The 11,365-nt window shown below is 36.8% G+C and overlaps 1 long non-coding RNA gene across 1 annotated transcript; it reads left to right on the top strand.

Annotated features, from left to right (window-relative positions):
* Nucleotides 1–6,417: 6,417 nt before the first annotated feature.
* Nucleotides 6,418–11,034, top strand: LOC135204422 (uncharacterized). The gene is made up of 2 exons (XR_010312206.1): nt 6,418–6,471; nt 10,759–11,034. It is a non-coding gene; the product is annotated as an uncharacterized LOC135204422 (long non-coding RNA).
* Nucleotides 11,035–11,365: the final 331 nt, after the last annotated feature.

Here is an 11,365-nt window from a genome sequence, read left to right as displayed (position 1 = left end):
GCAATGCTTTCGTGGCTCTCGTTGGCACTGAAAACAAGTCCCATAGTTTTGCTTGCTCGATGCTGGTATATAAGACGTGACTGCTAAGGCAGGACATTCACTCACTCAAGTGCCTCTGTCGACTGAACACTCCTCAACCTCAGCTCTTCAATATGAAGGTGGTGAGTCAATGAGCACATCAGGTCCAGTTCTGATTCACAAGTCAATATGTGAATACGTCTCTGAGTAAATTCATGAATTATATCTAAATTTATATGAATGTTTTTATACATAAAGATTATTGCACTGATATTAATCAAAATTGAGACTTAAAGATGATTTTCTAGTCTCTGAATGACTGATAATCGACGATTCCTTCTCGTATTGCAGATTGGCTCAATGCTGTTGCTTCTGGTGCTCTGTTTGCCATCTTGGGATCCTCTGAGGCCATGCCGGAACCTGAAGCCGATCCTGGCTTCCTCGGTGGGGGATACTATAGGCCTTATTACAGACCATCATCAGCTATGGCTATGGAGGCTATGGTGGTTATGGAGGCTCTGGATGGTAAACGTTTTTTTCTCTTAATGACGACATCAAGATTCTTATTTCAGATTCTTCAATAAATGTTTCCTGAAGCTACTTTGTCAATCAGTTTTCACAATAATTACAAATAAAATGTCTTCTTTCATTTGTCCAGATTTTGTACAATAGACTGATTTTAAAAAAACACAATGCAGCTGTTGCTCATTTGCATGCATCATAGCTTGGCCTTCAGAACATTTTCTGAACAAGAATAACATCTTAATTAACTTTTTACATCAATTTTATGTGATTTTAGACAATAAATCTTTCGTAGAATCGTCATATGACAAAAAGTTTGGTTGAATCTACCTGTGGATGCTTCAATTCTTGGTCAGTCTCTTTAAGCAAAGAAAGTGAGGCTAGAAGAAGAAAATGACGAAAGTATGATCATCCCAAAGAGACACTTTTCCATTTCCTTCCACTGAGGAGAGATACAGTGACAGAGAAAGCATATTAGGGTCTAGAAAAATCCAGATTACCCAAAACTTTGTAAAAGAACAAAGCAGCTTTCTAAAGCAGTGTCAGAAGGAGCACCTCCACCATAGAATGATAACTTCTATAAACATTCTGACTGACTGACTGATTAATCCTTTTGCAAGATTTTGTGTAAATTACTTCTCGATCATGATGTACGTAAAGCCAATGAATGAATTTTTCACACGAGATGATTCAGCGTAAGATTATCAAACTGAAATTCATGATGTCTCTCGTATAAGTTACGGAAGAGAAAGTTATTCTGTGGCCGCCTTTTCACCTTCTTCGTGGTGCTTTGGGGCACTGTTATGTTAAAAAAAGTAAACAATGCAAGAAAATAGAACTGGAACTTCTCATCATCGGAATAACCTATGCTGGAAAATCTGAACGACACTGAAACTTAAAATAGAAACAAAACAGCTTACAAGAGTGAATTAGACAATAGACCTTTCAATACCTTCGGAAAAACAAGTTCCAACATTGGCTTAATTGTGGCGTCATGTTTTCCAACAGAAAATCTTCAGTACTGGGATTGCTGTCTGGTCTGTCTGTACAAAAAGACAATTCTGGGAATCATGGTCACTCAGTTAAAGTACGTCCTGGTATGGCTGGAATGTGTTTTAACAGAGAGAATCCGTTTAAACTCAACAGAAATCGTTTCTAACACAACAAAGACCTTGTCGACAGAAAGGACAGTATTTTGAGCTTTTATCTTTTATTTAGTAAATGTGTACATTTATTTCTCTTTTCTAATTGCTGATCTCTTCTTACTGTATTTCATATTACCTTATGTCAGTCATTTCAAATGAAAACAATATTGTTTAGAAGCTTGAATTTCAAGTCAGTGGTCCCCATTTGAGGGCTTGTTTTATATGAATGGGGTTCATCTTGTGAATAATAATAATAATAATAATAATAATAATAATAATAATAATAATAATAATAATAATAATAATAATAATAATAATAATAATAATATCTGAAAACCAGTGAAGACGAGTGGCTAAAGAGTGCATGGGAAGAAGGGACTAATAAAAGTAGACGAAGACTAGAAATATACAGAGACAGGAGAATGACAGACAGAACAGAGGACTGGCACAACAAACCAATGCACGGACAATACATGAGACAGACTAAAGAACTAGCCAGCGATGACACATGGCAATGGCTACAGAGGGGAGAGCTAAAGAAGGAAACTGAAGGAATGATAACAGCGGCACAAGATCAGGCCCTAAGAACCAGATAGACTTTCAAAGAACGATAGACGGAAATAACATCTCCCCATATGTAGGAAGTGCAATACGAAAAATGAAACCATAAACCACATAGCAAGCGAATGCCCGGCATTTGCACAGAAACCAGTACATTAAAAAGAGGCATGATTCAGTGGCAAAAGCCTTCCACTTGAGCCTGCAAGAAACATCAGCTACTTTGCAGTAATAAGTGGTACGAGCACCAACCAGAGGGAGTGATAGAAAACGATCAGGCAAAGATCCTCTGGGACTACGGTATCAGAAAACAGATAGGTGATACGTGCAAATAGACCAGACGTGACGTTGATAGACAAAGTCAAGAAGAAAGTATCACTCATTGATGTCGCAATACCATGGGACACCAGAGTTGAAGAGAAAGAGAGGGAAAAAAAGTGGATAAGTATCAAGATCTGAAAATAGAAATAAGAAGGATATGGGATATGCCAGTGGGAAAACGTACCCATAATCATATGGAAACACTAGGCACCCGATCCCAAGATCCCTGAAAAGGAATCTAGAAAAACTAGAGGCTGAAGTAGCTCCAGGACTCATGCAGAAGAGTGTGGATCCAGAGAAACGGCGCACATAGTAAGAAAAGTGATGGACTCCTAAGGAGGCAGGATGCAACCCGGAACCCCACACTATAAAATACCACCCAGTCGAATTGGAGGACTGTGATAGAGCAAAAAAAAAAATAATAATAATAATAATAATAGCAATAAAATGTTAATCAAAACAGCCAACTAAAGTAGAACCTTCACACTTCTACTCTTTCACCTTTCAAAAAAAAAAAAATAATAATAATGATAATAATAATACTAATGAGACACAATACTTCCTCCTGAGTAACTGGATGTGAAAAAGAACTGACATCAAGGAATAAGGCACAATTCTTTTGTAAAGGTTTAGAAAAGTTATTTTTCAAACAAACTATTAGTTGCTGAAACATTCTGTAGAGAATTTACTAAGAATGACTTCAAAAATACAATAGTAACTGGGTAAAGGTTCCTTTTAAATTTGGGAGGGATAGTCACTCAGAGTATAAAATACTTTACTAAATGAATAAAATAAAACCACACCACATGAATTTCTTGAGATGATAAAAATAAACTCACAAGTTTCACCAGTATTGAAACTTCATTTGCATCTATCTATTGAATTCATTCCATTGAGATACATAAACAGCGTCGAAATAATGAAATATGAGATGTGATGAGACGGAATAATGCAAATTACAAAAGAAGGACAAAGTATTATTGTATTCCATGACAAGAGAAGACAGACATTCTAAGACTAGGTCATAAAAATCGAATAGAGAGGAAAGACCATCAGTCAAATTCACCTTTCCCTAATAATCTCCTCAATTTACTGATCTGTATCTTTAATTGAATCTTAATCTGTTCCCTAATAGATAAAGAACAATGTTTTTTTATTGAAGTTATTATAACTGAAGGTTATGGAACGACCCTCACGATGACAAAGCAAGTTTTCGTGGCTCTCGTTGGCACCAAAACAAGGCCCAGTTTTGCTTGCTCGATGCTGGTATATAAGACGTGGGGACTGCTGAGGCAGGACATTCACTCACTCACTTAAGTGCCTCTGTCGACTGAACACTCCTCAACCTCAGCTCTTCAATATGAAGGTGGTGAGTCAATGAGCACATCAGGTCCAGTTCTAATTCACAAGTCCAATATATGAATACGTCTCTGAGTAAATCAAGAATTAATATCTAAATTTCAATGAATATATGTTTATATATAAAGATTACTGGACTGAGATTAATCAAGATTAAGACTTTCCAGTCTCTGAAATAACTGATTGTAATCGACGATTCCTTCTCATATTGCAGATTGGCTCAATGCTGTTGCTTCTGGTGGCTCTGTTTGCCATCTTGGGATCCTTTGAGGCCATGCCGGAGCCTAAAGCAAAATCCTGGCTTCCTCGGTGGTGGATACTATAGACCTTATTACAGACCCATCATCCAAGCTATGGCTTATGGAGGCTATGGATGGTAAACGTTTCTCTTAATGACGACTTCGAGATTCTTCAGATTCTTCAAATGTTCCTGAAGCTACTTTGCAATCAGTTTTCACAATAAATTACAAATAAAATGTCTTCTTTAATTTCTCCAGATTTTGTACAATAGACTGATTTTAAAAAACACAATGCAGCTGTTGCTCATTTGGATGCATCATAGCTTGGCCTTCAGAACATTTTCTGAAAAAGAATAATATCTCAATAATTTTCACACAAATTTTATTTGTGATTTTAGATACAAAACTCTCGTTTGATCATCATTAGATTGGAAAGTTAGATTGAAACTAGCTATGGCTGAAATTGCCCAATTCTTGGCTAGTCTCTTTAAGCAAAGAAAAGTGAGGCAAGAAAGAAGAAAGTATAAAGAACCTAAATGGACACCTTTCCTGCTCCTTTCACTGGGAAAAAGTTACAGTGAAGCCGGAGCACAGCAGAACCAAGAAGAATACAGACTACTCAGAGCTTTCTGAAATCAAAAGGCAGCTTTCGAAAGCAGTGACAGAGGATGCACGTCCTAAAAGGGAAACGAGAAAACTTCAAAATGTGAGAATAAATTAAGATGAACAAAAGTAAGTCTGGACGACGAGAGACAGACACTGCTCTGCTACCAGCTATTTGTCCCGTTGTGGACTGGATATTATTATCAGACTATCGTGGTAAGGAAGTTCACTTTGACTTAGTTCCACCACACACAAGATCAAGCAGTGAGGCCATACAAATCTTGGCAAAAGCTATGACATCACAGGCCATGAAAAGATCGAATCCTTAGCCATCTAAGGATACGTCACTAACCATTCAGATTTAAAAAATTCCTTGGAAATTTCATGTGACAGTAACCAACAAATGTCAGAGCTCCACAAGAGTTCCTCCTTTGGACTAAGTTAATAAAGAATAATGACACTGCTACACTAAGACTTATCTTAGCTATGGATAGCTAATCACTAATCAAACCCAGCCACTTTGTAATGTCTGATTGATTATCTTAATTCTTAGGCTTTTTTGGGTATAACACCCAAATCTTGAGGATTCAGAGTAATGGTAATGAATAGTGTTTTCAAACATTTAAATCTAGGGTCCACGAGCAGATATGTTCTTCTGTCATTCTGGGTTTCAAGATTCATAGAAGAAAGAAATTCGGTATGATTCTTGCAAAACAATAAACATTGTGCCCATCTTTGAACAGGTATCTGTATATCTGTAATTTACCTACTTGGCTGCATAATTACCTGGATGTACATCGTTCATTGCACCTTGTATACAACCCACACGAATTCTTTGGCGTAGGAGTGCTCATGAAGTGTTGAGCGATTAGTTTCAAAACCATAAAATTTTCAGACATCCATAATTTATCAAACATTGGCGCTGCATCAGTGAAAGTCATTAACTAATCATCGACGCAATAAGAAAAAATGAGACAGGAAGGAATATTCGTTTTGAATAAGATCGAAAGAGTTTGACAAAGAATATTCAAAGGAAGAGAATGTCAGTCGAGCGAAACTTTCTTGTACCTACTGTACTGATTAAAAGAAAAAAAAAATAGAGACCAAGGTTTTAGCAATATATGATATGAAATTACTTTTAAGGAAATGGAGATAAATGGCAGCATAAATATTGCTTGTAATTCATAATAGCATAGTAGCAAGTTTTTCTACGTGCTGTCATGTGTGTCAGTATAAAAATAATAATCTTAGATGCAAAACATATCCCCAGGCCCCAGTAATTGGATACAAAAGATGACTGATGTTATGGGAATGTCCCCACACAAATTATGACAAGAAAGGGATTCATTCTGCAGAATGCTTCTAAAAACAAATGGAGAGAGAGAGAGAGAGAGAGAGAGAGAAAGAGAGAGAGAGAGAGAAGAGAGAGAAGCAATAAAATTTTAGGAATTAAAGAAGGACATTGGTCAGTCTTCTTTTATTCATAGGTACAAAAATATGGTTATATTAACAACAAAAGGTTTATAGATTGTCCCCCACGATGACAAAGCAATGCTTCCGTGGCTCTCGTTGGCACTGAAACAAGACCCAGTTTTTGCTTGCTCGATGCGGTATATAAGACGTGACTGCTAAGGCAGGACATTCACTCACTCAAGTGCCTCTGTCGACTGAACACTCCTCAACCTCAGCTCTTCAATATGAAGGTGGTGAGTCAATGAGCTCATCAGGTCCAGTTCTGATTCACAAGTCAATATAAGAATAGTTTCTGAATAACTTCAAGCTTTATTTTTAAATTTCAACGAATATGTGTTTATACATAAAGATTATTGCAATGAGGTTGATCGTGATTATGACCCTTAAAGATGATTTCCAGTCCTCTGAATAAGTGGGGACAAATCGATGGTTCCTTCTCGTATTGCAGATTGGCTCAATGCTATTGCTTCTTGTGGCTCGTTTGCCATCTTGGGATCCTCTGAGGCCATGCCGGAGCCTGAAGCCGATCCTGGCTTCCTTGGTGGTGGATACTATAGGCCTTATTACAGACCCATCATCAAGCTATGGCTATGGAGGCTATGGATGGTAGATGTTTCTCTTAATGATGGCGTCGAGAAAAATTCTTCAGATTCTTCAAATGTTCCTGAAGCTATTTGTAATTAGGTTTCACAATAAAACTACATATAAAATGCCTTCTTTAATTTCTCCAGTATTTATAAAATAATCTGACTTTTAAATTGCACTATGCAGCTGTTGCTAATTTGCATGCTTCAAAGCTTGGCCTTCAAAATATTTTTCTTAACAAGAATAACACCTCAATAACTTTTTACATCAATTTTTATATGTGATTTTAGACATAAAAATCTCTCGTAGAATCGTTATTTGACCAAAGGTTTGAATGAATCTACCTATGGCTTAAATTGCCCATTTCTTGGTCAGTCTCTTTTTCTGCAAAGAAAGTGAGGCTAGAGAGAAGAAAGTGAAGAAAGTATAAAGAACCCAAATCGACACCTTTCCTGCTCCTTTCACTGGGGAAAGTTACAGTGAAGCCGGAGCACTGTAGAGCCGAGAAGAATATAGACTACCTAGAACTTTCTGAAAGCAAAAAAGTAAAAAGCTGCTTTCAAAAGCAAGTAAAAGAGGATGCATGTCCAAAGGAAACGAGAAAACTTCAAAATGTGAGAATAAATTAAGATGAAACAAAAGTAAGTCTGGACGACGAGAGACAGACACTTGTCCCGTGTGACTGAGACACCTGCCAATACATAAATCTTTTCGATAGGAGAGAGTGACGTTTTACAAAGAATAAATATACCAGACAACGTTATATAATGCATTATGAACGTCTCCCGACTGGAGACAACTCAAAAGTAACCCGTAAATTGCAAAGTACTGTACTTTTTTTTCTCAAATCGTGTCGTGACTGAGATTACCCTATAAACTGCATTTTCATTTCTCCATTAAAGTCTTTGGAACCTTTTTTAATTCATGATTTCGACAGGAGAGGGAAGAAAGGAGATTTAGGGGAAACTGGATATTGTTTATCAGACCATCGTGGTAAGGAAGTTCACTTTGACTTAGTTCCACCGCACACAAGAAGGTTAAGCAATGAGTCCGTGGGTATCTTGGCAAAAGCTATGGCATCATATAGGCCATGAAAAAGATCGAATCCTTAGCCATTTAAGGATACGTCACTAACTTTTCAGATTTAAAGAATGCCTTGGAAATTTCATGTGACAGTAACCAAGAAATGCCAGAGCTCCACAAAAGAGTTCCTCCTTTGCTATAAAAATAAATAGAGAATTAACACTTGCTACACTAAGACTTATGCTAAGCTATGGATAGCTAATCACTAGTCATACCCAGCCACTTTGCAATGTCTGATTGATCGTCTTAACTCTTAGGCTTTTTTAGCATAATGCCCAAATCTTAAGGATTTAGAGCAAACTAGTGAAGAGTAGCTGCTTTCATATCTTAATCTAGGGTCCACGAGGGCAGATATGTTCTTCTGTCTTCTGGGTTTCAAGATTCAAGGAGAAATCGGTATGATTCGTGAACAATACATGTGCAATTTGAACAGGGTATCTGTATATCTATAATTTACCTAATTGGCTGCATAATTACCTGGATGTACATTGTTCATTGCACCTTGTATACAACCTGCATGAATGCTTTGATGTAGGCGTGGTTCATGAAGTGATGAGCGATTAGTTTTAAAACCATAAAATTTTCAGACATCCATAAATTTATCAACATTGGCGCTGCATCAGTGAAAGTCAGTTAACTAATCACGATGCAATGTGAAAAGATCAGGAAGGAAGGTTCTAAATAAGATCGAAAAAAGTATGACAAAGAATATTCTAAGGAAGAGAATGTCAGCCGAGCAAAACTTCTTGAGCCTACTGTATGATTAAAAGAAAAAATAGAGACCAAGGTTTTAGAAATATATGATATGAAATTACTTTTAAGGAAATGGAGAGAAATGGCAGCATAAATATTTGCGTGCAGTTCAATAATAGTATAGAAGTGATGTTTTTCTATGTGCTGTTAGTGTGTCAGTAATAAAAATAATAATTTCACGAAGCAAAGCATATCCCCAGGCCCCCCAGTAATTGGATACAAAAGATGACTGATGTTATTGAATGTCACAAATTATGACAAGAAAGGGATCATTCTGCAGAATGCTTCTAAAAACAAAAGGAGAGAGAGAGATGAGAGAGAGAGAGAGAGAGAGATGAGATGAAGAGAGAGAGAGAGAGAGAGAGAGAGAGAGAAGCAATAAAATTTTAGGAATAAAAGAAGGACGTTGGTCATGTCCTCTCAGGAAATTCTTCGCAATTTCTAGATTTATAACTCAAGTCTTCTTTGGGAATATGCCGTATGAGAATAGGCTAGGTTAAGCTTTTTGCTAAGCCACAGATTGCTAATGGCTGCTCAGCCTCAGACATTTTGCAAGGACTGATTGATCCGCTGAATTATTATTGCAAACTTGAGAAATCACTTCTGACAGAGTAATGGGACAAGAGCAAACTATTTGCTATCCACGACTCTTGGGTAGGAAGGCGATCTGGAATTCAGCAAAGTTTTCAAATTCACGAAAGAAACAAGTTTTCTTTATGAATGATATATGGTCCCTTTGAAAGGAACTTTGTTATTTACTTAAATAATCATTATTATTATTATAATTTCAGTAGATGAAACCTATATACATGGAACAATCACAGAGAGGCCATTGGCTTGAATTTCAAGCTTCCAATGATCATGATACACAGCCAGTGATTTTTCACTGCCCTAGGGGAGACGAGAACCTGTGATATCTGAGTGGCATTCCACGACACTAGCCACTATGCCACTGGCCCACCAGCTAAATTGTGCATAGCATCTAAGATAAGTGATATGAATGTTTTAATGAAATTTTTTCTAATGCTTACCTATCTTTCATTAAATGATATATATTATAGTTTTATTATCATATAAAGCCAAATTTATGAAAACCAGTCAAGTAATCAATCATTATTACAATAAGAAAAAATATCAGAAAAAAAGGAATGCTTTAAATAAGAGGAAAAAAAATGACTGAAAATATTCTCAGGAAGACTCGTCACTCGTCAGTCGCTCGAACCATCTTGTACTTGAAGAATATCAACTGAAGGAATCAGTCAAGAAGTGGTCTGAACAATTAAGGAAACAGAGAAACACGCAGCAATCAACTATAGGGATGGGATGGAAAGAAGTTGATAAAGTCTTCATTGCAATCACTTGCTTTTGAGGTAACATGTTCCGTTACAATTTGCTTTTGAGGTAACATGTTCCGTTACAATTTGCTTTTGAGGTAACATGTTCCATAACAACTTATTCGTTGTCTATATACTTTGCAGCAAAGATATTCTATATGTTTATAAAAATGAAATGTGAGAGAGAGAGAGAGAGAGAGAGAGAGAGAGAGAGAGAGAGAGAGAGAGAGAGAATGTAATCAATTTTAGGCAATAGAAAAAAATATTGGTCAGTAGTCCCCTTCCGCAAGTACTAATTCTAGATTTATAACTCAACCTTCTTTTTATTCATTGATACAAAAATATTGTTATATTAGCAACAAAAGGTTATATATTGTCCCTCACGATGACAAAGCAATATTTCCGTGGCTCTCGTTGGCACTGAAACAAGGGCCCAGTTTTTGCTTGCTCGATGCTGGTATATAAGACGTGACTGCTGAGGCAGGACATTCACTCACTCACTTAAGTGCCTCTGTCGGACTGAACATCCTCAACCTCAGCTCTTCAATATGAAGGTGGTGAGTCAATGAGTCATCAGGTCGAGTTCTGATTCACAAGTCAATATATGAATTTCGTCTCTGAGTCAGTTCATGAATTATATCTAAATATTTATGAGTATGTTTTTATATATAAAGATGATTGCGCTTAGATAATCAAGATTGAGACTTTAAGGATGATTTCCAGTCTCTGTATAATTGATAATCGACGATCCTTCTCATATTGCAGATTGGCTCAATGCTGTTGCTTCTGGTGGCTCTGTTTGCCATCTTGGGATCCTCTGAGGCCATGCCGGAGCCTGAAGCCGATCCTGGCTTCCTTGGCGGTGGATACTATAGGCCTTATTACAGACCCATCATTAGCTATGGCTATGGAGGCTATGGTGGTTACGGAGGCTATGGATGGTAAACGTTTCTCTTAATGACGACATCAAGATTCTTCAGATTCTTCAAATGTTCCTGAAGCTACTTTGTAATCAGGTTTCACAATAAATTACAAATAAAATGTTGCTTTCATTTCTCCAGATTTTGTACAATAGACTGATTTTAAAAAGCACAATGCAGCTGTTGCTCATTTGCATGCGTCATAGCTTGGCCTTCAGAATATTTTCTGAAAAAAGAATAATACTCCAATAATTTTCACACAAATTTTATTTGTGATTTAGATACAAAACTCTCGTTTTAATCATCATTAGATTGGAAAGTTGGATTGAAACTAGCTATGCTGAAATTGCCAACTTTTGGCTAGTCTCTTTAAGCAAAGAAAGTGAGGCAAGAAAGAAGAAAGTATAAAGAACCTAAATGGACACCTTTCCTGCTCCTTTCACTGGGGAAAG

This window comes from Macrobrachium nipponense, chromosome 24 (assembly GCF_015104395.2).
Source record: "Macrobrachium nipponense isolate FS-2020 chromosome 24, ASM1510439v2, whole genome shotgun sequence".
Taxonomy (NCBI): domain Eukaryota; kingdom Metazoa; phylum Arthropoda; class Malacostraca; order Decapoda; family Palaemonidae; genus Macrobrachium; species Macrobrachium nipponense.
Note: the sequence above shows the minus strand (reverse complement) of the source record. Positions and strands in the feature narration are given on the sequence as shown.